The sequence below is a fragment of the Manacus candei genome, unplaced genomic scaffold, assembly GCF_025592945.1.
Source record: "Manacus candei isolate 608988 ecotype Guabito, Panama unplaced genomic scaffold, ASM2559294v1 h1tg000014l, whole genome shotgun sequence".
Taxonomy (NCBI): Eukaryota; Metazoa; Chordata; class Aves; order Passeriformes; family Pipridae; genus Manacus; species Manacus candei.
The window spans coordinates 35,193,854-35,220,480 of record NW_026138062.1 but is presented as its reverse complement, the minus strand read 5'-3'; the positions used below and the strand labels follow the sequence as shown (position 1 = coordinate 35,220,480).

The following is a 26,627-nucleotide window of genomic DNA, read 5'->3' as shown; positions in this document are numbered from 1 at the left end:
CCACAGACAAAACCCTGCCATTTAGACCCACTACACTCTCGTGTGCTTCCATTTGACATTTGAGTTGTCAGGAACTCCTTGTTCATTCATACAGTCTTCCTGACATTCTTGCTTTATTTCCTGCTCGTTGGACTGGAGCGTTCAAGAGGTGATTCTTGAAAGTCAACCAACTATCTTCTCTCCAAGATGCCCAGGGCTATGATTCTGCTATTCGTCCTGTTTCCTCCCCAAAGGATCTTGTACTTCATCACTATTGGTCACTACAGCCAAAGCTGCTCCCAGCCTTCATGTCCTCAACCACATATTTCTTGTTTGTAAGCATAAGGAGGTTTGGCAGAGTGCTGTTCCTCATTGGCTCCTCAGTCACCAGGGTTAGGAAGTTGTCCTCAATGCACTCCAGAAACCTCCTGAATTGCTTGTGCTCTGCTATGTTGTCACTCTGGCAGATATGGGACTGGTTTAATTTCCCCACAACAACCAGGATTTCAATCATGTGATGGTTTAGGTAATATTCCTGTGGCTGCAGAATTTCTGCCTTTGATCGCTCCCTGTTGGAAATCTGTTACATTTTCAGAGGATCATTTCCTCTCTGGAAACTACTATTACTCTTTACAACCACTACCAGCATTCTCAACAAAAGCAAAGAAGGCTTAAGAAGGCTTGAACACTAAACACACTGCTGGGAGTAATATTTTCACACTGGTGATTTGAGTTTGGACATGTCAATAAAACAAAGCATCGTTCCCATGATGTATATGTTCCACAAATAAAAGAGTTGGCTTTCACCATCATTCATCCACTACTTTTTGTTATCTTGAAGTTCAATTGAAAAATATAGAAACATGGACTACAGAGTTCACTTACCAACAGTTCATGCCAAATCTTCAACTATAGTCAGAACACAGAAAAAACCCAAAGAAATAAACTGGAGGGGAGATGGGAGAAAGGAAGACAAAAGTAGGTATGTCCGCATGTTGCTATATCAATTACATTAAGGCATCTCAATCTTAACAGCCCCACACAATACAAGGCAGGCCCTGAAAGAGGGGCAATCCTCCCTGCAAATATTTAGGTTAGCAACTGCAAAGTAATCCAGGCACAGAACTATTCATAAGACCAGTTCATCACCAGGTCATACAAGACAATTAAGCCTGGACACTAGATGCAGAGGGGAGCAGATTAACAACCAGCAAGATGTTTTAAGTTATCCTGGTTTATTTTTAACAATATTTTAAAGCCTTTGAGAAGATTAGTTCCTCAGCCCAAGAGCTGCGTACCTCACTGCTGCGAAGGTAAAATGATGTACTGATTGAGTTCTCAGCAGAGGAATATTCTTTGTAGGGCTTGGGAGCAACACTGCTTTGATTCTGCTATTGTCAGTGCACAAAAAACACTGCTGTCCTTCATCCTGAGAGTCTGATTTCTTTGCAACAAGATGAAAAAGTTAATTTTCTCTCATCCTCGTTCTCTTTTTCATGCCATCATGCAGAAAACACACAACAGACTACATCCATAAAAGCAAAAGCTGCTAATGTGTATTATTTAATAATAAGAGCTTGTTTCATAAGGAAGACTGTAAAACCTTCAACAAGCACATTAGCTCTTCGATATTATCAATGGAAGTAAGGGAGTTTCTAACACTGAAGTTAAAATGCGGCTGGTAAAATACAAGAAATATATCTATTTTGAAAGATAGCAGATGAGATGTCACTGTTTAAAATTAAAAATATGCACTGGAAATAAACTGTGAAAGATCCAGGGCAAAATTTGTAGCCGGATTTCTGAATCTCATTCTCAAGAGAAAGTTGTCAGGAAGCGCCTGCTGCATTAGATTGGATGAAAAGGACATCTAACCAACTCTCTTGTCTCCAAGTGACTTAAGGAGGAACACGAAACAAAATGAATACAGAAAAATTTTCCCTCTATTTTACTTTCCTATCTTCTGGCAATCTACAGTTTAGAGTATTCCTAAATCAGAGGCTGCATGCAGAATACACTGTTTTCTAGTTCTATTGGGGCACTTTTCCACATATTTTCCTGTTTGCATTCTATTTTCATTAATTCTTTGGATTCTATATCCTCATATTTCACCGAATTCCCATAACTAATTGGTAGCCCAAATCAAATATATTCCTTTTAGTTTGATTTTGATCTCCTGCCCGGGTAATGCTGTGTCTGAAAACCTACTCTCACCACAGGGTACTGAAACCTGGGTGCTTCCAGCCTCCCACACATTAGTGTTGAAAGAGGTGAAGTAAGAGACAGGAAGGATGGGTTTCCAGGAGAAAATGAGAAAGGGGAGCACAGTTGGCAAGATGACATATAGGCAGATATGCAAGTTAAGTTTCTGGACTACTGCCCACATATTTAAATTATGGTCATACTTGCTTCTTGTACCATTAGGAGGGGATTCTTTGTTTTTAACAATCTCAATGACTGTAATACATAAATCATAAATAAATAATTCATTCCTTAAGAGCATGCTGTTGATTTTTTTCTAGGTTCTTTTCATGCTACTTGTATTTTATGCTGTCATTCAGGTTTTAAGTAACATATTTAACTCGCTCAACTTTTTTACAAGCTGAAAAGTCAAAGCTCTACTGATGAATGCCACCAGTTCCCCGAAATTCCTTCTTCCTCTCTCAGCAGCCAGTTCACCAGGAAGTATTACATTCCATATTAACCTTTTCTCTAGTGTGTTACACAAGAGTGTGACAATGAGGTATTTAGCCAGCTTGGCTATTTTCTTCCTGGATAGCTAAACTGTTCCATCAGCAACATAAAAACATTTTAACAACACAGCAACAAACCTCCCAGTGTGCCAAGGAGCCACAGAGCCCTTGGTTCATTGTGGGAGGTTACTTTTAATTACAAGGTCCTGTTTAACACACTGGAACAAGGCAATAGCTTACTTCAAACAGCTTCAAAATCATTATACTTAAAAATGCTGACCTTTGCCATAAGCAAGGACAAGTGACAAAAGGAAAACTGTTTTGGCTCTGAGTGAATTTGAAATTCTGCGACAGAACTTTGCAGAAACCCAGTAATCTATAAAAGCCAACTTTCAAACATCAATTTTGTAGTATCATAAACAGCCAAACTCTTCCCATTAGTAACCCAATTCCCAAATTGATGGTATCAGTCAGGAACTTGCTTTTAAACAGGGTTTCTGTACAAGATTTGCCTTCTAAATTCTAAATTTCTAAACTTTTGCATTGATTTTATTTTTCTAATTGGTGCAATCTAACATATGCTCCTCCTTCTCATTATTATTATTGTTATTATTGTTATTTAAATCTGATTTACTTAGTCTGTTAACTGGCTAAAGCATATTACTCATGCAGTTTGCCCAGAGACTTATAAAAACCATTCTGGTTGTAATTCAGTCTCTGCAACAGTATTAATGCAGGGACAGATCCTGGCTTCATTTGAAGCTTTTAGCTGCCATCCTTCCATATGGAAGCAGAACATGAAATTACTATAATTAAGAACTAGTAAAAAACACAAGAGAATAAGGAAGTACACTCCTCATCACAGAAAGGCTAAGCATAGTAAAAATTAATCTAGGACCTTTGGTAGAAAAGTTTCCTTCATTACAAAGAATCGTTAGAAAGAAGGAAACAACTGACAAAACGTGGGCTGAGCTCAGCAGCTGCTGCAGTGCTGCCTCAAGAGGGTATCTGAGTGAGCTGCTGAACATCTGAGCTTTGGACACTACAACAGACTCTTACTTTCTACTACCGCACGTACATGAAAGCCTTCTTTATTTTCTCATCCTAGGAAATGGAAGCCATATGAAAGAGAACAACTTCAGAATATGTAAGCAGTGCTGGCAAGTTTAATCTAGAGCTATAAAATACAAGTAAAATAGAAATCACTGGGATGATTAATTTATTAAAATATCTACTTCTTCATTTAATAAGGAAAACAAATGACAAAAGCTGACCAAGATAAAGAATAAATTACTTATTAAAGCTAACAGGGTGCAGCTGATGCCTAGTAGGTAAGTCAAAGTCACTTTTAGCTAGAGTTCAATGGCTGAGTCCAGTAGGACAGTTTGGGTGAATGAAAGAAATAGTTGGCTTTAAATAAGACAACTGGTTTTTGCACACCAAATTATCTTTTACTTGATGCTACCTGTGCACACAGCAGTGGGAAAGTTGGCCTCCCAAAAGCAATGCTGATGGCCAGGAGCATATGTAAGGTAAGCCCTGTGTAGAGGCAAAGCCAGGTTACAGTGTATTTAAACTGCTCTTTAATTTGTTTAACATAATTAATCAAATCCAGTATGTTTTCAGGGAGCATAAAGCATTCAGATATCACAAATTAAAAATATGAAAACAAATACAGAAATGCCAAATATGACATTCTGACTGTCTAACAAAAATTCCAGATGTGATCAAAGAGCCTTGTCTTGAAGCCAAGCAGAAACGGCATCACAGACTGAACTGCAACTGCAGGTCAGGCATGTTCCACCTGACTCACATACAGAGGACAGATGTCACACAGAGACATAAGTGATACTGTCCAATTTCTCTCACCTCCCCCTTCCGTGAGCCAACACACAGCTTGGAGGAACTGTGTGTATTAGCAGGGATTGAATTTGCTCCCGACTGGACCCAGGATAAATGATCCACTGTAAAACTGTAGATACCAGCCTTTTGCTGCAGTTCTTGTGTGCTGAGTACCTCGTGCAGTTCTTGTGTGCAGAGTGCTGCATGTCTTCTGTTGAACCTCAGGCTCAATCAGACTGTTAGACCAAATGACTAATCAAACCAAGCTCTTCAGTACAGTTGTGTCTCCATTTATGGTCGACCTACCTAAGCCTCAAAATATTCTCACAAAGCATACAGGAAATTTATTCTCATTCAAAACCAAATGTTGCTACAGAACGTGTGGTGAGAACAATACTAAGAAAATTTACTGTTTCAAAGATTAAGTGTCCTGAACAGAAATCTTAGACAAAGATGAATTTTGAAAAAAATTTTGGTGCTTTTCATTAGCAAGAGATATGACATTCTTCTTTCCTTACAATTTCCCTTCAGGAAGACAAAGAAGGGAAAGAGATATAGGAATCTTAAATAATGTAATATCTCAGATATATGATTCTTTGTAATGATGTAGGTGCTTTCCTTGTTAACTTGGCACTGTGTGCCAACAGTATAAGTGCATACAGATTTAAGAGGCTGTTTGTTTAACAAACTGGCTGTTGAAATTTGCATTGCACTTGGAGATGGATTAAAATTGTGTGATAAGTAACTCTTTATCACATTAATGTGTATTATTGTCTGTTATCTTGGCTTCATGTAATGACACTTCAGGGAGCAAATGTAAGCCATGTTTTTTGTTCCTATTGAATACTGTTGTATTTCACTGATAAATTGGGGGTTTAGTCCTGTAAAGTGTTTTCCTTCTCTTTAAAATTATCCAGCTAGTACAAGTGAAACAACTTCTCCAGAACACATACAATACTTTGAGAACAACTGCAAAATCAAATTCTAAAAAGATGAAACAATACAAACAACTCTCTCTCTCAGAACAGAGAATTAACCAAAATTAGACATTTCATGTGCATTATCAAGGATGATTAAGGAGTGTTTCCAGTAGAAACTGATAACCATGTGAATGAAGAACAGAAAATGTGATGCTTATATTAAGAAAAGAGGATATTTGCCCGGGAAATTAAACAACTCTTTAGTCTGACTCTGAACTTCATAAGATTTTACAGTCAAATCTGAAGGCAGAATTGGCTGAGAGATAGGGTGCTTTGTTCCAAGTGAAAAGGAATTGTGTACCATAAAGAAGTAGATGACAGGAGACAGGAGCAGTAGCTGTGCACAGTGAAGAGAGGAAGGTTAGGCAATTTCAGGGATCAGTCAGGGATCCAGGTGGAGAAAAAAGTGATGTGATGATCGTTATAAATGTAGCAGTAAGGACGAACACGACTGAGGCTCAAAGAGATCATTCACTGTGCCTGTAATAAAACAGTGCTTTGCCTCTGCAGGGATACTGGGCTGTCATCCCCTGAGCGACCATGACTCCTTCTCCCTGTCTTGTAGTTTAAAAGGTCTGTTCTGTAGGGAGCTATATAGGAATCAATGACAGAAAACACAGTTATTGTAGAGTAACATGTTCTTATAGAGAAATAAACCTTGCACAGATAATGAAGTCTGAGTCACAGACAGTTTACCTCCCTGCTTCTTCCTGATACAGACCATTCCCTATTTGGGGGAACTCAGTAGTTTTCACTTTCTTTTTCTCCATGGGCTTTTTACCTTGGTGGTACGTAGTCATTCGTCACCATTAGATACCTCTACTCTAGAGAAAGACTTGTTATTTTTCTCTGCCCTATAGCTTCTAAGCTTGGCATTTTAATATGAGATTAGATCCCCAAAACTAAATGATTTCCTCCTGATCCTTTTTTTTTTTAACCTTTTTTTTTGGGGGGGGGGGGGTGTGCAAGGGTCAAAGAATTGCTGGTTTCTTTCCTCATGGATTCTTTTTTGGGTGATCAGTATGGCTCATCCAATGGCCCAAAGAATCAATTTGGCCTGCCTTTCCCCCAGAGTTCATAGGTAAAGGATACAAATACACCTGAAAAGCCAAAAAAAGCTTCTGTTCTTCTGGCCCCCACCTTGCTCAGCACAGAGCCACTCAACTGGGCATTCTTAATGCCCTAAGATCTATAGTCACACCTCTCCTCATGCACATAGGGTTTATCATGTAGGAGTTATTTGAAGTCTGCCAGGAAGGTCAAAGGGAAGACTTACAACCAATATAACATAATACCCTTCACATTCTCATCACCTGCCTACTACATCTGCACGGTGTTTTGTCATTAAAATCGTATGTGTGTCTTTGTACTTGTGTGTATGTAATTATCGATCATAGCATTCTTAAATTAACACAGTGTAACACCTAAACATGCAAGACATGAGCCAGAGTCAATCCTTCACTCCATGCTTATCTCAGTATTTTGCAATTCTACTATACAGTAGAGAGAACCATCAGGAAAAATAATCTCTTTTCTCTTAATAAGTGGTGCCAGCCACTAAAAGCACTACACAGTGACAAACCTGTCACAACTACTAATAAAATATCTGAATCAGCAGATTCAAACTTGTGTGATTTTTCTTTTTGCTTCACTTTACTGATTGGCCAGTTGTGCCAGATATTTTGCTTAAATCTAAATCAGACCAAGATTACTTAAATAACATTTCAATGGTTCAGGTTGCACAATTTGGGCTACTAGTTTTACACAGTGGAGATTTACATTGTCTTGGCTAATCTTTGAATATATTGCCTTATAAAACTGGAGGTTTCTCTATTGGCAAACTATGTGTCTGCTACCCCAACAGTGCAAAATATACATGATTTCCTGGAAGATGGCGTTGCTTTTGACAGTTGCAGAAAGGGTCTTGAGCCTGCCCCTGCTAAATCAATTCATTACACAACTGCCATTTAAAAGCTGTCCACACTTCATGGAGCATATGAAGATTACTGCTGCTGCTGCTCTATACTGCCACAGGAGCTCACCCACAGCTGTAATTCTCATCTAGTTGGGAAGCTTGTTAATATCCCCTAGTTAAAACCCTCTATGGCCTTATTCTAGTCCTTCTCACAGCCTTTTCCCCTTGGCTGGGACACATACAGGTATGGCAGTCTGCTGTATCGCAGCAGGCAGGGAAAGCATTACAGTGTTCAGCTCCTAGGGACTTCATTTTCCCATAAATACTTATGTCTTTGACATAACTTACTATTGCGTTGAATAGACTACAATGGCACTATTTCATGAAATATAAAATTTCTGGATCTCCTCTCTGTTGATCTGCAATTACATAATTATTATTTTCTTAAAAAAAAGTAGAAATTCCAATATTTGGAACCATTAATTGGGCAGCAAATAGGTAAAGATACTGCATCTTCATTTGCTCACAATAACAATTTTTCAAGCCTCACAAAACAGAAATATTTCTGATATAGTCACATTAAATTATTCTAATAATCATAGATAATTTCTCCTCAACCCCTCCCCTTTAAGTATTCTATGTGAGAAGCATTCATGCAGCTCATTAAGAGGCACCAACTTTTTATCCAAGTAACAGCTTTAGTTTATTGCAGCTGCTTCATAAACTCTTGGAAATGTGTTCTGCTTATGTCCTTCTTGGAGTCTGAAAGAGAATATGCAGAGAGAACATCATCAAGGACTGGCAAACTACACTGTTCCTTGTGTTTTGGAATCTAAAGGGCAGCTATATTAAGATGACAAAAACTGCACAAGAAACACAGACTGAGAGAGATACAGCAAATAGATTATGTTCTTTTCAAACCTCATAGGACAACATGTTAGCATTCTTACGAGAGGAGAAACAAAAGCATGTAATGAGATAAGTGATTCTCTGGGTAGATTTGTGGCCCCTCTGAGAACAGATGACATGTAATGCCACTATCAGTAATGACATTGCAAACTGGAAAAAATGCGACAAGTACCAATTAGTCACTCAAAATTTTGACGTATTTGATTGTTCTTCATTCATCTGATGTTTGGTTGCTGATTGTACTAATCCACAAAAAGGAAAAAGACTTTGGAAAGGATTTATAATGCCAACAAGGAAATCTTCATTTCCAGTTCTCCCTGAGAAGAGCATCTGATTGGTGTACCATGTCTTCAGGAATTATGCCCATCAAGTTGCTTCACCTGAAAGCATGAAAGAGGCAGGCAAGGAAAAACTAGTGCAGTTTTCAATTCCCTTATTAGCCTTACCTGCTCAAATAGTACGTTCTTCCATCCAGAAATGTAGTCTGATTGGAAAAGGAGGAATTAGACCATTTGCCAAGAATTTCTAGATGACAGGTGATTGAGCCCACCAGAGGCTGCAATGAGCCAACAGTGCTCAAGGTGTGGCCTCACCAGTGCTGAGTACAGGGGAAGAGTCACTGCCCTGTACCTGTTGGCCACGCTGTTCCTGATACAGGCCAGGATGCCACTGGCCTTCTTGGCCACCTGGGTACACTGCTGGCTCCTGTTTAACTTCCTGTCAATCCAAACTCCCAAGTCCTTTTCTGCCTGGCTGCTCTCCAGCCATTCTGTGCCCAGCCTATAGCGCTGCAGGGGGTTGTTGTGACCAAAGTGCAGGACTCGGCACTTGACCTTGTTGAATCTCATTCCATTGGAATCAGCCCAACTCTCCAGTCTGTCCAGGTCCCTCTGCAGAGCCCTCCTACCTTCCAGCTGATTGACACTCCCCCCTAACTTAGTGTCATCTGCAAATTTGCTAATCCTGCATACTCTGCCAGCAACAAAGCTAGAACCCAAGGCAGAAGTTTCTTCTTCACAGGACATCATGGTGGAGCCTGAGGTGTTCCTTGGGAAAATTGTCATGACAGGGTAAAGCCCGAAAGAAACAAGGGTCTCCAAAGTGGTGACAGAGCCAAGAGAAGGTGGCACAGGCTGGCCAGTGTGAGCACACATGAAAGCAGCAACAGGATCCAGCTGGGACAGCAGGAGTGGACCTGGCTGGATGAGATGTGAGAGCGATGGGGAAAGACCACCACACCAGAAGTTGAGGAGAGCAAGTGATGGGAAGGAGACATCTGCAAAGAGGGCAGAGGGGGTTCCAGGTAGTTAGGGAGAGGCAAGAGAGATCCAGCAAGGAGAAACTGGGCCTTCCCAAAGGATTCCTCTCTCTGGCAGTGAGGGAAAAGTTAGGAAAACATGCAAAGGAGCAAAGAGCTACAGTGACGTCTAAAAGGCATGTAGAAAAAAGAAAATTTCACTGAAAGAGTTCTCTATTCTTTTTTTTTTTTTTAAGAGTGAATAAAACAGAAGTAGCCCCAGACACTTTCAGCCCACACGACCAGGCAGCATACATATACACAGCTCACCTGAAGTCTGTGGCCTCAGCAGCACTGGGAGTGTTTTATTTTCACTGATATAAACCATTCATGAACAATTTCTCCAATGCATTAAGTGTAAACAAGCTCTCCTTTTCCATAGGTAAGTATTTCTTCCTGCCACTGTGATTTCCTCTCCTAAACCAAATATTTGTATGTGTGGAACCACTGAAAGAAAACAAGTCTGAAGCTTCCCACTAATTACTGCATTTCCCAGGAGTTCTCCTGCAATGTCTGGAGCCAGGGTCCCCTGCCACATATTTTATTTTGAGAAGTCTTTCCATTTTATGACTTTTGGAGCAACTGGTTGTGTTTATTGATCTTTCCACACAGCTGTTCTTTTCCTACAGAATCACTAAGTTGAATTTTCTGTGGTCTGGTGCATGAGGCCCCATGCGTTTCTGTTATACAGAGTCGAGGAGGCAGAAGCTTTTTAAGACTCAGAGTTTGTGGGTGTAGAGGAAGCAGAAAATGCTACACACTGGCTTCACTTTCACAGTAAAAAAATGTGCTTGAGTGTTGAATTCCAAAATCCCATGAGCAAACTAGCTCAAATGAGACTAGCTGTGATACATAAGGATGGGGTAGGGGAATTACCAGAGATCTATGCTGGAAAAGGAAGGATGACACGTGGGCAGCTGCACAGGAGAAAGACGGTGGAACATCTGCACAGAGCAACTCCAGCTACAAACGGGCAGCTTCCTGCACATCTCCTCACGTCCCAGACAGCACTGAATCCCCCTCAGGAACCTCTACCATTCCTCACTCGTCCTAACTAATTTCAAATACTAGCAGATCAGGCATGAACAGGAATGACCTCACGAACACACAAGACCTATCTCATGTAATAATAAAATTTAACACAAGCACTCACGACCCCCAAATGACCTCAAACTGGGGATAGCATCACTCGACCGTGGATTACATTTCAGGCTTTTCTACGGACCACAGTCCCACGGGACCCCAGAGCCGCACATCCCTACGGCTGCGGCGGAGGCTCTGCTCCAGGGGGTGTGCCTGCCAGCCCGCAGAGCTCTCTCCCCGGCCTGGGTGCCTCCGGAGCCACCTCTGGGACACGGCAGCTCGGAGGGGTGCGCCTGGGAGCCCTCGGAGCCCCCGCTCCCGCCTGGCTGCCTCCGGAGCCACCTCTGGGACGCGGCAGCGGCGGTCACGCCCGGAGGACCAGGATGCTGGTGGGCGCTCATAACTTGCGGAGGGAAGGGGGAAAGAGCGCGAAAGGAAACTCATGAGAGAAAATAGATGCCTTACCTCTCTTTCGACTCCTCAGAAAGCGCAGCAGACGCTTGCATGTACAGATCTTTCCCAAACAAAACGAATAAGGATCTCCGCTCAGCACAAAGAAAAGCAAGGGTGCTCTCATTCTCCCCCGAACCGCCCTTCCGAGCAGCCGGGTTGCCCTCCGTAAGGAGTCCCAGCTCTCCCCGGCTGCTCCGAGTGCTCGGGGGTCCCCGAAGGCGCCACCGCCCCCGGAGCCGTTCCCCTGCCTAATCCGCTCGGGGGGAGGAAGAGCTGGAAGAGTGTCAGCACAACACGCTCCATAAATTCTCCCTCAGCCTTCTGCAGACGTAAGTCCTTGAGAAAAGTGCCTAAATCCCGTCGTTTGCTGGCATAGTAACCAAATTTAAGGTTTTGCCCCCCTCAGAAGCCCTCTGCATAAAACAATTCATTATGTGAAAGGTTTATCAAGCCTGTAGCAGGCTGGTTTGTGTGGTTTTATTTGTCCAAGGAAGAAATAAAGAGACTGAACGTTTATATAGAGACTTCTCACCCAGACCTGTTGTTTCATTACAGCAGATAATATTAAGGACTTCCACAAGTCATTGAAGGAAATGCATTGCCAAGTAAAAGGAAAAATTCATTATTCGGAGAAACAGCCCATCTCTAATACGTAAATGAAGTAAAATTTTAGAAACTTTTGAGGAGGTCACAAAATGTTTTGTATTTTTCTTTTGACTTATTCTCGTATATTTATCAGATTCTTCCAAAGATGCTTAAAACATTTTAAAAGTTCCCAATAAAATTTGTAAAGCCACAGCAGATACTGTGAGAAAGAGCACAGGGTCAGAAACAAGTAAAGCCTCTGGAAGACTTTGCTTCCCCAGTCCTATGGAGATGAGCCCTATGGAAATGAGCTCTTTAGTCTCCGGGTGGTGGAGAGAAGAAAGATAAAAGAGAATTGTGCTTCAGGGATCACGTGGAGTTTAATGGGTTTTAATGCATCCCCTCATCCAAACTGCTGCCACCCTGCACAAACCTGCATTCAGATTTCTAGTCCTTTTACTGGTAGTTTAGGCTATGGGAGCAGCCTGGCAGGCATGCGCAAACCATGCTGCCCTGCAGGGCTTTTTTGACCCCAGTTGCAAAAGGGTGGGGGTGGGGGGTAAAATAACAAAACCCAAACCTTAGTACTTGGGAATTAAAAAGAGCTTTACAAGCAAGGCTTCAGTGTTTTAACTCAATATTGCCTTAATAAAAGCTACCTGATTTACAAATTTCTTTAAGGGCCTAATTGTGTGTTATTTACTAGAGAAAACTTTTCTTTTGTCAGGGTTAAATGTGTGCTTAAGTTTGGAAGAAGCAGAGAAGCATAAAGCATGAGAGATCTAGCATTTTGGAGGTTAATAAGTCTTTTCCTCCAAACTTGAAATTCATTACAAGTGACCATAACCTTCCCATCAACACCCAGGCACCCTCATCTTCTTCATACCATATTTGCCCCACTCCTCCTCCCCTCTCCCCTCAGCCCCCCACCCCATCCCATCCCCGCCCCTCCACAAAATAATAAAACCAAAACCAAAAAATCAGATTACTTCTTCACCCACATCTTTTTCCTGGGTTGTGACTGAGAATCGTCAGTCACAGAAGAGAGAAAGAAAGGAAAAGGTCTAAATTATCATTTGCAACTTTGGAAGTCTTACCCTTTGAGGAAGTTTATTACACTTTTAAAAGATTCTGAAATATAGATGCAGCATCAGTAGGTATTTCTCAAACTATATCAGCTAATATCCTGACCCGATACCAAATACATGAGTACTATTTTAAATGTTATAAATGTTTTAAGAAGCTGTTTGATATGATGAAGTTTGTAAAGCTCTGGCACAAAATCATGCTGCTGTGTATTTCACTGTATATGTAAAGACAAAATATTCTCATAAGACAAGGTTTGGTTAAATTTTTTAAATATTTTAAAGCTCCAAAAGGGTGGACCATTAGCCCCCCACTCTGGCTTCACAAATAATTCCGTGAAACCCATGGAACAACTGGAAGTGTAGCTCTGGTGGCACCAAGATGGTATGAGGGAGCTGCAGTTCTGGCCAGGTCTTCTTACCTTACTGTTGAATCAGTTTGACACTGCACCTGAATAAGTGGTGAGCATGAGCTGCAAGGCTCAAGGTGAGTGTCACCCTCATCTTTTCCTTGCATTCCCCCTGACACAATCTGTTTGCAAGCTGATCCATTTGAAAACCAACACAGCCAAAAGCCATCATTTTCCATTTCATCAGCTTGTTAAGCTGACCTGGTCACAGTTGTGCAGCTGCTGGATGCAGCACAGGGAGATGGGTGGGCAGCGCAGCAGGACTGCAGAACAGCAGCTCCCAGTTACACTAGGTTATATGTAATATTAAATTCCCATCTAAGCTTGTTTATGCCTGTGCTCTCTCAGTCAAATGAGACAATAGTCTTTCCTCATCCTACAGATTGTAAACCACTGGGCATAGAAAATCAGAGTCTTCACAAACTCAAAAACTCAAGTTTTGAATAATGCATCATCATCTAGTAAAAAATTATAAAATATACAAGAAGTAAAGCAGATTTATTTCTGTACACTGTGCATACCAAACAGATACCCTGATGTTAGCAATATTATAAGCACTGAAGTCACTCTTCTCTTTGTAAATTGAGCCCAGATCCATGAAATAAACTATTAATCAGGAGTGGGGGTGGGATGTGAATTCATATATGTTCTGTATTATCTTTCAATATCTTTTGTGCTAAGTCTGTTTAGCTTTCTTTTACTGAATATGTTTTTTACCAGTGTGAAGATAACCCACTTAGACTGCTTACTTAGAAATTATATCATAATTAGACAGTCTCACCACACATAGACAACTAAGAATTGCAGCAATTTGGCAACACCATCCATAGGATTTCATGAGATAAGAGAAAGTTGCACAAGCGTACTTATTAGGCCTGCTGTTGAGGATGTACCACTGTACTGATTCGATAGCCTTTTGTAACGGTGTTTTAGAAAGCAAAGGAGTGAAGGAACACAAGAAATGGCCTCTGGCCCAGAGCTGTGAGCAAAAAGCATTAGCAGCTTCTTAGTGCTATGTTTGCAAATGCTCTAGTTCCTGTAGAAGCACCTAATCCTTCCTGAATTCTGGCCAGCCTTTATGGTTAAGTGCAGATAGTAAAAGGCTATTCTGGATTACCTTCTTCTTATCTGTATGGTCCGTTTTGTGTGACAATGGATCTTCGGCTAGAATTTTAAAGCTTAATTATTCTGGCAAGGTATTCGGGGTCTATTTACATTGCAATGTGCGCCAAAGACCTTATCTGGTGGGGAAGGGAAGGTGAGGTGGGAAGTTTCCTTAGCCGTAGGAACAAAACAAGGCAGGGAAAGCGCAGGAACCCACAAAGCCCTTAATGCAAATCATAAACTTTCTATAGGCATCCTTGAACTCTCCTATAGAATGTGATGCTGATATATGTCCGGCAGTGGAAGTCTCAAATATCCTTTCAACAGTGTCTGGAGGGATTAGCAGATTGTCAGAGCAGGGGCTGAGAACTGCTTTCCATTTCAGGGCTGACCCCCTTGGTGCTCCGACCATAAACTGGGTTTTACAGAACCATTTCCTTAGGATCCTACTCAGTCCAGCAAGACGCAGCCCACAAAAGGTATGAGAAATAAAATAATCTGGTTTTATTATAAGTAAAGTTATGTAAGTAGGAAACGGGGTGTTGGGACTTCCTTCTTACCTCCCATTTAATTTTATTTCAGGCGTCTCGCGAAGATTGTAAGGTGAAAGGCCCCGTCAGGGCTGTACACCAAGGGAATATTGCGGCCGAGGTAGGATACAATATCAGCCACGTGTCTTTTTGTACAGGGGGGTCCCCCTGTACATGTACAGAGGGGTACGTCACCGATCAATCAAACTGTACAGGGGGTATGCCCTGATCCAATCAGGTGGGACCAATCAAGTGAGGAGCCAATCAGGTGGGAGGGTGACACCCACCCGCCAGTTTGAAAAGTACCCTTTTAAGGTAAAATACTTGTTACCTGCTGAATATTCAAGATATTGGGTAACTGAAGAGTATAAGAAAGACACGGGCTCGGGGAGGGGTGTGCTTTTCCAGGCGGGCGGCTTGGGACTGCACCCAGCGCTGCAAATAAAGGATCCTTTTCTGTAAGTTTCCTTGTCCTGCGAAAGTTTTTTTTGCCGTTTCTATAAATTGATAGAAGAGAATTTTCTCACAAAAGGCCACAAAATACTGAGGCAAACTTAAAAGGCAAAACCCAGAATGAAAGCACACAGCAAACAAACAAGAAACTTTGCGGTCCACTATTTGAAAAGCTAAAGCTGAAATTCATGTTTTTTGAAGGGATGCCCATTACCCAAAGCAGATCAATGAACTGAGCTCATTTTGTTTCACTTGCTTAAGTTTTCTAAACTTTGTACATGTACCCCTGTTCAGTATGGTGTTCTGGAAAATATCTCGGCATCACCTTATTGAACTTCATTGAATCTGGACCCTAAATACCACAGTGTTGGATATATCAGCTATAGCAAATAGATAGACTGTCTGATGAGGCAGGTGCTCTATATTCAAACAGGAGTGCAAGTGCAATGTGTTTGCTGCCTACAGCTCTTGATGATGAAGCTGTGCCACTCATTGCAGCAGCTGCTGATGAAAGGGTTGTCCTCTTTATGCTGGAGCTGGAGTTTGTTTGACTTCACCATTACCTGATTTATCTCAGTGAGCAGAAAAATCTTCATTTTCTTCCTGTGGGATTGTTTTACCTGTATTAACTCCTTGACCTCCTCACTGCATAATCAAGATGAGCATCAGTGCTACTCCAAGGGGAACAGCAGGATTGCACCAAAGTGGAAAGCAGAGAGAGGCTGCCTGGCACTTTTTGGCAGTAGCTATCTTTTAGCCCAGTTCAAATATACTGCCTGACTGTACCCATGGGGCATAGTTAGAGATGTTGTCCAGGCCACAGACAAACAGAGTTAAGAGGTTATTTCTTTATCCCTCTCACACTTACATGAAGATTATTGTCTCTTCAGACCTGCCAACAGTGTGACACGTTTTGTCCCCTCCTCTTCTCACTCTCAAAATGATCTGGAAAAAAGATCTATAAAAATCCCTGAGGCTAATACAGATCATTTTCACAGAACTGCACCAGGAAGTGATGAAATGAGCAATTTTATCACTGCATCAGAGAGCAGGGTTTCACAAGGTGCATGCCTTAGTGAATAGGTTGTTACCACTGAAACAGGGTAGAGAGTTTCCTCTCTTACTTCTGAGCAGGGGTGTTCATGCCCACCTAATGCCAGCTCTACTGTTCCTCTGACCATTTGATGAACCAATTCAGCTCACTCAACTGACAGAAAATGCTTCTTTTATTTTCCCTGTATTTCTACAGCCTGCGAGATGAACCGGCTCATGTGGGAGTGACAGAGCATTTCACAACATACAATCAGGAACCAGGACCATGCTTGGGTTGGAGTGCATCCTGATGGGAACAAAGGGGAAGAAGGACTCAGTGTACAATAACAGCTTAACACGGGTCAGCTCCAGCCTCCCACTAACAATAGCCATTACTGCTATTTCCTAGATGAGCCTGCAGTCAGTCCCAGCACATACTTTACAAGCTGTGGTGAGGATAGATGGATGGTTTGCACAAAACGCTGGAGACCTTTCATCTCCTCTCAAGGAAAAGTTCTTTCTTGACATAGACAGGAAAAACTCCCATGAAAGTGTTAATTTGTTTAAAGCTGCTGTGCAGCTCCTTTACCCTTCAAGGTCCTGGGAGCTTTGAATCACCAATGTGTCCATTCAGATATTGCAATACTTGTACTTGGACACACTGCCAGAGGACTTTGGCAGCAGAAAAATCAGGAAAATAATACAGAAGATTAAATGCTGTCTTTCCATTGGACCTTGTTACATTAATTTGAATTCCTGCCTTCTCATTTACCCATTACCTTGTGATTCTTGACTGCTTTACTTGCAAGCCTACACCAGCTCCCACCCCAGCCCTGGTACAGATGCTGACATCAACTTCCCCTTCCCCGCTGGCACTCACCTGCTAATGAAATAAAACTACAAAGAGGAGGAAGGAAACTCAGGGAGTGTCAAATGGCAGCCTGAGTGCCAGCATACCGTAGCAGGCTGGTGCAGTTACCCCTGGCTTTGCTTCAGAAGGATTTGGGGAACATAACTCCTTTTTTTTTAGTATCTTTTGTAGCAAATACTTCAAGGTTGACATTCTCCCTCCTCCCTTGCTGGCTTTTGTGCTGTGCAAGTTACTGTAGCTGGTCATGCTTCAAACAGGGCTGAACACTTGTGGGAGTGATTTCAAATTGCTTTCTAAATGTCCTGCTTAGAGGGAGGTATAACATTTAAAAGAGGTAGTTTACCTTCTAAAAGGGCCTCTAAAGGTCTCCCAACATTAGTGTTCAAGTCTCTTGCTCAGCTGATCCAGCAAGCTGAAAGATCAGTTTGCATCACGCCTTGACTGACAGTTTTGGATTTCCTCCTTTAGCTGCGATTCTTCTGGATGAGAAATGCTCAGAGAGGCAGGACTTCGAAGCTGTATGGTTTCCCAAGTACAGCTTTCTTGTGACACAGCAGCAGTCAATCAATCAATCAATATTGGAATGTTGCTCTTTAAATAACATATCTGCATGTAGTCCAAGCTGTGATACCAACTCCACCAGTAACCTCTGACCACCGAATCAAGTTAAAATCTGTCTGCCACAGAAAGGCCTTTGCTATCCTTCCGTCCAATTCCCCTTGCTATCCATCCCCATTTCCACATTCCTCTCTCTCCCTATTTACTTGTCATGACTTAATTCTCTGCTGTTCTTGTGAGTTGAATTGGGTTATTCTTATTCTGTAATTGGAGCAGTGCCAGAGCTGGCAACAAGGCAAGTAGTAAGGACACATGGTGAAGAGAAGTGGGAGAAAGAATGGGTGAAGAGGCCAGATTTCACTCTTGTCCAAAATGCAACCTAATAGAGAGTCAGAAGGCAGGGCAGGGCACAGAGAGTTGAAAAGCTAGAGGTAGAGTGCAGGTAGCAAGTCATGCTGTGCCTATGTCTGCACAGGATGCTATAGTCTGAGACGATCCCAGAGAGTAGCTGTTTTCCCATCCTGGTTATATACAGGATCAGGTCAACATGGGAGCAAAGAGCTGACTAGTGTTCAGTTTCATGTTGTAGGCAGTTTTGACATGAGCCCACAGGTCTCCAGCACTCTCCGGTCATGCTGTATTCAAGCAACTACAGGAGGAAAGGGTGGTGTGTGGCTGTGGGAAGCACATCTGTCTGTCTAAGTTCCAATTAAGTAAGGCCTCTCTTCTTTTACGTGTCAAGTCTCCCTCTTTGGCAAAGCATATGGATAAGCCTGGCTTCTCAGGCCCCTGGGAACACCAGTCAGGAGAGCAAATCCCCACGGAGCCTGCAGTTCTGGTAAGCCCTGTGGATCTCAGCAGGTGGCTGCTGTCATGCTCCCTGGGACTTGCCACATGACTTGCCTTACTTGGGATTTCCCATTAGCTGGACTATCCCATGCTGGAGGGCTGATTAGCTATCTAGTTACAGTGGTCCCACTCCAAAAAAATGACTGAGAAAAACAACCCCCAAGCTCACAGAGTTGGCCATTTCTCAGCTGCCATGTGGGAACAGAGAGAAAGCCTTTGAGCAGCCAGCTCAAAAGACCTAGTGGTATCTGTGCTAAGGTCCTGACAGGATGACTTCATATTTTCCTGCCCCAAGGCTTTTTAAGCAATATGTATGTAAAAGCTGAAGCTGAGCATGTTTTAAAACTCATCAGTCCTGTATGTAATCAGTGCCTTATTAGATTTCCAGCAATGCAAAGGGACTAATAGTTGATTTGGAAGCTACTTGGAAGTATCTTTTTCATTATATGTTCACTACTGTTTTTCCATTTTGCTCCATGTAACTAAATTAAGTGTTCTGATAACAGTGCTAAGAGCAGTGGAAAAGCCAACATATTAAATAAACTTGGCTACCTCTCATATTTTACATGCCATCTCTTGCTCACAGCCTGTAGGTTTAAGTGCCTGGCAGCTGGAGCCAGGGCACAGAGCAGAGTCCTTGGAATACACTCTTTCTTGCTTCATCTGACTCTGAGTTTGTCAACCTTTACTCTTATCTGTTCACCAGGGCAAGAAACACAGAGCTTTTTGCACAGTACTTCAAACACTGATCTGCAGCCCAGATGGTTGGAGGCCTATTGGGACCAAAGGAAAAGAGTGGTTTAGAACTACCCTGGAAAGTCTTTGAACCTCAGGAAGACTTCAGTAAAACAGCAGGGTACTGCCACCATCCACTCCAGCCACTATACTTCCAGGATGCCAAGAAAATGAGGAGAGTTTGTTGTTTTTTTTTTTCTGGATTGCCAGTACAGTATTAGTCTGAACGTAACTTGCTCACTGATGGATATTATGGAGTTATAGTCATATTTTCTTTTCCACCCTCAGCTGTTGGTTGGGGGTGAGAAGCTGGCCTCCCAGGCTGTCTGCCCTGGAGCCTGGCAAGGCAAGGCAATATCTGTGGCCAAATAGTCCAGAGAAGGGCCACAACTCATTTGCTGGCTCCTGAGGACAGGAGTAGGTATTGGGAACAAAGTAGTCTCTTGTTCAGAATAGAAAACTGTTTGCTCTGACATTGGTGACACACTGTGGGTGTTTTATTTACTATTCTTACCCGTACTACATCTCACTGTGTGAGTGCACTCAGCAAGTCCAAAATAAAATTATTTAGAAAACATTGACTCATATGTGGAGTTGCTTGATTTCTATCTTGATGAGTGCTGTGGAAATGTTAGTCTATTAAGGAAAGTGAACCACTTACAGATCATAAAAGTTTAGTAGAGTAGTTGACCCCTGCAGAGTTTGGTAACATCACCAATGTGAAGACAGTGTTGCTATTCTTCTGGTCCTCCGGAAACTCGCCCTCTGTAGCTCCATAAGGTCAGCAAAGCCAGTGCATCCTCTCACTTGTGATCTATGGAGCATATCCCATCAGGGTTTTGTCTTCTGCCCCTCTGTGAGTGGCAGACACTGCCTGCTTATCTCTGCTCACAAAAACATGGCTCAGCCCAGCCTTCACAAAGCTCACTCCAGACTTTTCCTGGAATAGTTCTCTGAGTTGCAGGGGCCCCAGTGACATTTTCACCCTGTTATGCTAAGTAGCAGTCATGGCTCCTACAGTCAGTCACATTGGTCCACATATTTAGTTGTCAGTGAGTTGAATACAGTGGTTGTCAGATCATAATCAGGCTGGTGCAACAACCAGCAGCCAAATGTCAGTTGACAGAGGACTTCAGCCTCCTAAAATCATCATTTTCTCTATTTGTAGAAGGGCAGTTTTCTGAATAAAGAGCTCAGCACATACTTTTTATAAAGTCACAGGAAACTACGCAGAAAAGTGTTTTTGGAGGGAAACATTACTGACAGAGGGAGAAAGAGCATCTTTGTTTTAAAAGAAAATTTCTTAAAATCCTGAACTTAATGTCATTTACTTTGGCTTTCTTGGCACACCCTGGGGTATTTACCAATGGAGATGAGAATTTATACAGTTCGAGCCCCTCAGAGAAATGATTGCACTGGTCGAATTGCTCAAAGTTTGCTTATGGCAATGGTTTCGCCAGAGACTTGTGTTTTGGTTTTAAGTAAACAAATAGCATTACAAGTAGGAGGGTGATGACTCAGGTACAAGTACACAGATCTGTTATATACAGCAAACATTATATAATGCCTAAGATTCCCCTGATACTTTAAAAAGGCCAGTTTTAAAGGACTAAATTGTCACCCTCTGAAACTCTATAGGTTCTAACTTTACAACTGCAATATAATTAATGTATTACTTTTAAAAATAGAAATATTTCTACTTCTTTTGAATTAGGCCAAATAGCACATTTCAAAATACAGGTTTTTTTTTACTTTTGACATAAATAGCCCGAATTTCTTGCAAATGTTTGCTGATTTCAGAAAACATAGCACTTGGTTATGCCTGGAAAATGAAAAGGTGCAGAGTTTGCCAGCAAACAGCCTTGCCATTCATAAAAAATCCAATCCTCTGTGCTGGTCTAGACCTCTAAGCTTTTCCATGGGATGAAGGATTTCTGACAATGCCTACCTTTCAGACCCAGGCAGACTATTATTCAGGAACAAAGTAACTCATTCTTGAAATGTGCTTCTTCCCCACCTACCCTTACTCACAGGGCAGTGTAGTTATCAAACAGGACACACAGCAACTCAAAGGAAGGGCAGTCATGGAGCTATTTCCCTTTGTAAATAATTTCATATAAAACTCTTCTCTAATTTTTTACATCAGTACATAGACATATGTTTCAGTTCTGGTTATGTACACCAACAAATAAACTCATCCAAATGACAGCAACACAGTGACTTACATTGGAATACGCTTTTGCAAGAACAGCTACCTCTCTGGAAACTGAATTTCAGCAGCAGTTCCTTAGGAAATAACAGGAAAAGCACACTGAAATGTTGTTCTTTTCTACCTACCCTAATCTACTTCATGTTTTCCGTAGTATATTCCCTCTGTAGTGTTGCAGGTGGATGGAGGGACACTTGAAAGGAACAGAAGTCACAGCTTCTTCCCCTTGATTCCATCAGTGCTGCAGGCACCATTTGCACAGTGAGCAAGGGAGTGGTTGAGGTTCAGAGGACAGCTGTGTTTGCTTTCTTGCCCTTCCTTACCTATGCATATAGTCATCTTTAAGCAAAAAGTATCCACAAAGTCTTCATGAACATACAGTTAACTAAACTAAAGAGAAAGAAAGTGATACAGAAGACAAACAAGGCTTACCACGGACAGACACAATCACCAATGCCACCCTCAGCCACAGAGAGACATCAACTCCCAAACACGGGTTTCCTTCCCCAAGCAATGGGAGAGGGCCCCTGGACAAATGAGGTCAAGCCTGGGTCAGTGAAAGGAGGATATAGGTCTTTTAATGTGTAATGAGGCAGAACCTAAAAATCTAATGAAGACAAAGGAAAAGCAGCCAGGTCAATGGGGAGCATCAGATGCAGCCCTGAATCTGCTAGATACTACAATGGGGACAAAGCACATTCAAGACTCAGACATGACAGGGACTCCATTAGCCGAATCCCAGTTTTCCTTTGCAATTCAGCAAAATCCCAAACCACAGGTCACTGAGCCACTGCCAGCATAGGGCCGGGAGAAACACCTCACTTGTCTTTGGATCTCTGGTTTCTAGTTTGTGCTATGGTCCTAGAGATAGAAGAGCTGCTCAAGACTGCCTTGGACATGAGAGAAAGCTTTGGGCTTCCTCATGAACTCTCAGATCACACCCATTCCCACCCAGGTGTCGCTTGTGCCCTCAGTGCAGGCCTCTGGGAGAGTTAGGGGCAAGGGCATGAGAGTGGAGATTAACATCTCTGGCATTTGTGATAAATCCAGGCCTGTCTAATTATGCTTATAAGGGATTAAAAGTACAAAATGTGCATCTAGATGGAGACATGCTGAAAGACCATGACTGACTCAAAAGAGGGCTTTGAGCTGGAAATCACCTGGGAGATCAGAATCAAAATCCATGGTTGCCTTGCAACCTTCTACAGAGTCTGAAGCTAGGCAGAAACTAACCTCAGCATTAGTAAAATAAGTATAGGTAGTTAATTACTGCTGCATTGGCAATTTTCATATTATTTTCTGTTCCAAAGAAATTCATAGAGCTGAAACGAATGTGTCACTATAGCATCTTTCTGCATAATAGTTACATTCCTTCATTGGGGAAAAAATTGTTGTGCTTCCAGAAAATGACAAAACCAGAGATATAATAAACCAAGAAAGGCAGAAGATGCAACATGGCTGCTGAGGAAGGTAAGTGATGCTGATACTACATTAACAGAAAAGCCTCTTGTCACTAACATGGATTCACTAGAAAGACACAAGCAGTGTCACATCTTGCAGAGTCAGATTCATCTCACATCCCTAGAATCTCCACTCCTCATTGACCTGTATTTCCAGAATGGCCACCTTTGAGAATCAAGAAATGGAAATTAGGGGGTAGGATAAATGGGAAACACCCCTACTGACAACTTGAGAAATGGTCTGCATGGTATTCTCCCTTGAAAATTCACCTGCCTGCCCTGAGGCAGTTAGGTGATCAGAAATTTCCAAAGCACCTGTGACTGCCTGACTAGGGTCCTTCTTATCAAGTAGCACAGTTGGTATTGTCCCCAAATGATTATGCATACTAATGAAACAGTTCTTTGATATCACTTTATAAATCCAAACACTTCATGTTATAAATGGAAATGGTGAGTGACAACGCTCTTTTCATCTTTGCTTCACAGCATCTTTTAATTCTCACTAACAAAAAAACTTGCTTTCCATTTCATCATATTTCTGATAGAATCAATGGAAACAGGAGTCAGAGTCATCAAAATGCTGGGCACAAAGCCAGATCTTCACAAATAATAAGCAGCAGCAATAAACAATGGATGAATTTAGCACTTGTGAGAAGTATCAAACCTAACTGAAATAAAAATCAAATTCTGTATTTTTCTTACTCAGAAAGCAAAGTTAATACCAGCAGTGGCAGCTCAAATACACCCCTGCTGCCTTGGAGTGGCAACCAGGCTTGGAAAGGCCACCTCTAAGCTCAGTGACACCAGGAGGACATGCTGATACAGTCACTGGCCTGTCACATCTTTGTGCAGTGACCCATTGGTCACACTTCCACCTCATCACCTGAAGTGCAGTCAGTCATTGCATACTGCAGGCCTACATCCCAGGGACATGATGCTCATCGCGTGTCAACTCAACCAAATACCCCAAGAAACCCATGCAAAATCCGGCAACAATTAGAAAAAAAATGAAAGGGAAGGACTGAAAGACATTCCCTTGTCTTTTCTTTTGCCCTGGAGCCAGGTAAAGGTATGAAAAGCGTTGTCACTCAGAGTCCTGTGGCTTAAGCCAGCCATTCCTGTAGCACTAAATTATTTTAATTATCCAGTTCTTTGTGGATTGTTTTAGATTTTACAGTCTTATTACTCCCACTCATGTAGGAAATCCTGAGGTAAGGTTGCATGTACTCTCTGTAATACGGTCTGTCTGATTCTCAGTCCCTGCAGCTGCAAATTTTGGGGAACACCTGCAATGTCTCAGGCAGAACAAGCTGTCCTAGAAGTGAATCAGGAGCTGCTGCAGGGGATCAAGAACCCAATCTGAGCAAACCAGGCAGAAAACATTCATATGAGGAACAGCCCTTCCAAGGCCAGGAGAGATACAAGCCACACATCTCTTCTTCTTAGTAGCCAGGAGTCAAAAATAGTTGCATTCTTCACATCTACTGGCAAATCATGATCTGACTTAATATCGACACCTAATGATAATGTACCACAGCTATTTGTGACCCTCCATAACCACCTTGCATCTCACAAACCACTTCAGTCTGGAAGTGCTGCATCTGTTAGATGTGAAGGTATATAAGAAAACATAAATATACCTTCTTCTTCTTAAAACAGCCTCTAGTACATCCCACATTTCCAGAGAGAACATGGCTACAAAGAAACACAACATCAAAGTCCTACAGGGATTGTAGAAAGCTAATATACCAAGAGCTGGCTTTCTTACTCTGAATTGAAGATGACTTAAATTAAATAATCCATTAAAGATATCTTGGTTAGACATAGCAGTTCAGATATCAAAAGCAACAAAGATCTTCTTTCTCAGGGCAGATGATATTCTAAATATCTCATTTTAAATTCAGTGAAGCTACCTGATAATACACAGTGCAACAATAGACTTCTGGGCAAATCATTACAACTGTCTGCAAGGTATGACATGGAATGAAAACAAACTGTTATTTCAGACATGCAGATCAGACAGCTTTTCATCTGGTCTTGATTATACAGGAATAGATTCCTCACTTGCATGTTTAGCATTAGGTAATAGACAATGATTAGTATTTTGCACACCTATGCTCTAGCCCTGCTCAGAACAAGCTGTGAAGGAGGACAGATTAGCATCCTGCAAAAATCTTCCCTTTAATGGACCATGTATAAATTGTAATATGATTGGAAGTTTGTTTCAGAAGATGTTCTATTTCGCATGCAGGAGTATCTCAAATGCAGACTACTCTGCAGTTCAGGTCTTCTGAACTATCTCCAAGACTGCAGTGTGACATGGACAATGTAATTACTATAATTACAAAAGAAAACAAAATGGCAAATAAATCCTGTAAAACTTGTATCTTACTGTTGCTGAGCCTCACCAATGCAATTTGTCGTTTACTGTTTCCCAAGTGAGTGAAAAAAATTATGGCCTAAGAAAGCCAGAGCACATCGGTATTAGGTCCCTGCTAAAGCTGTGAATTTGGGAGCAGGGGAGGCTGTTCACACAGCAGCATGGAGTCTGCCGATTGTGTTTTCAAGCTGCAGCCCATTAATGGCACACTACACAGGAGCAGATTTCAAAGTGTGGCAGAGCTCAGCAACCTCTCTGCTGCTTGCTGCTCTTAGACAAGAGGCATCAGGTTGCTGGACCACAGATCATCTGCATCTGACATGCAGGACCAGAGGACAGGATAGGCTGTAGTAGAGTTACAAATGCATGGATGCAGCAGTAGGAAACCAGAGACAAGTATGGGAGCCTCACACTTAGCACATTAAATTCAGCAAATCCTCTGAGGTGGTTTATGGTTCTGTAAGTTCACAATAAAACGCAAAATAGAAAAAATGAGGTGGTAAAACGCAAACTGTCTCATGAAGAACATACCAAGAGACCAGAACTGCAACTCCAGAAGGTGCATACTTGAGCAGAAGTGGCATAATACACATGTACTAGTGCTTTCAGAAAACTCCTTAAAAGACTTTGGTGAAATAAACACCTGAAGAAAAGTACAAAGATCAGTGTTTACAGAGCCATAGTGCTGTCTACTCTCTTATACGGATCTGAATCATGGGTCATCTACCGCCACCACCTGCGTCTCCTAGAACGCTTCCATCAACGCTGTCTCTGCACAATCCTAAACATTCACTGGTCAGATTATGTGACTAATATGTCTGTTCTAGAACAGGCAGCAGTTACAAGTGTTGAGGCCGTGCTGCTGAGAACACAGCTGCGCTGGGCAGGGCATATCTCAAGGATGAAGGACCACCACCTCCCTAAAATCCTGCTTTATGGTGAACTTGCCACCAGCTGCCGTATGAGAGGAGCCCCGAAGAAAAGATACAAGGACTCCCTGAAACAACATCTCAGCCTTGGCCATACTGATCAACTGGTCTACTCTGGCCTCCAATTGGGAGGTCTGGAGACACACCATCTATAACGCTGCTGATGCTTTTGAGAACTCACGCAGGATCACTCTCGAGGAGAAAAGACAACGCAGAAAGAATCGTGCCCTGCAGAATTTACCACCTAAGGAGTCTTTCTGCTGTGCCTTTTGCAACTGGACTTGTC

The 26,627-nt window shown here is 42.0% G+C and overlaps 1 protein-coding gene across 5 annotated transcripts in view; it reads right to left on the bottom strand.

The window, feature by feature from the left end:
- The window catches only part of SPATA13 (spermatogenesis associated 13), a 154,768-nt gene that overhangs the window by 66,503 nt on the left and 61,638 nt on the right, over positions 1-26,627 (bottom strand). Inside the window, exon 1 of one of the 5 annotated variants that reach the window (XM_051780102.1) lies at positions 11,164-11,381. The exons of the other annotated variants lie outside the window; for them this stretch is intronic. The gene's annotated coding sequence lies outside the window, so the exon portion shown is untranslated. Of the gene's footprint in view, positions 1-11,163; positions 11,382-26,627 lie in introns of those variants that run through there. 5 annotated transcript variants of the gene reach the window in all.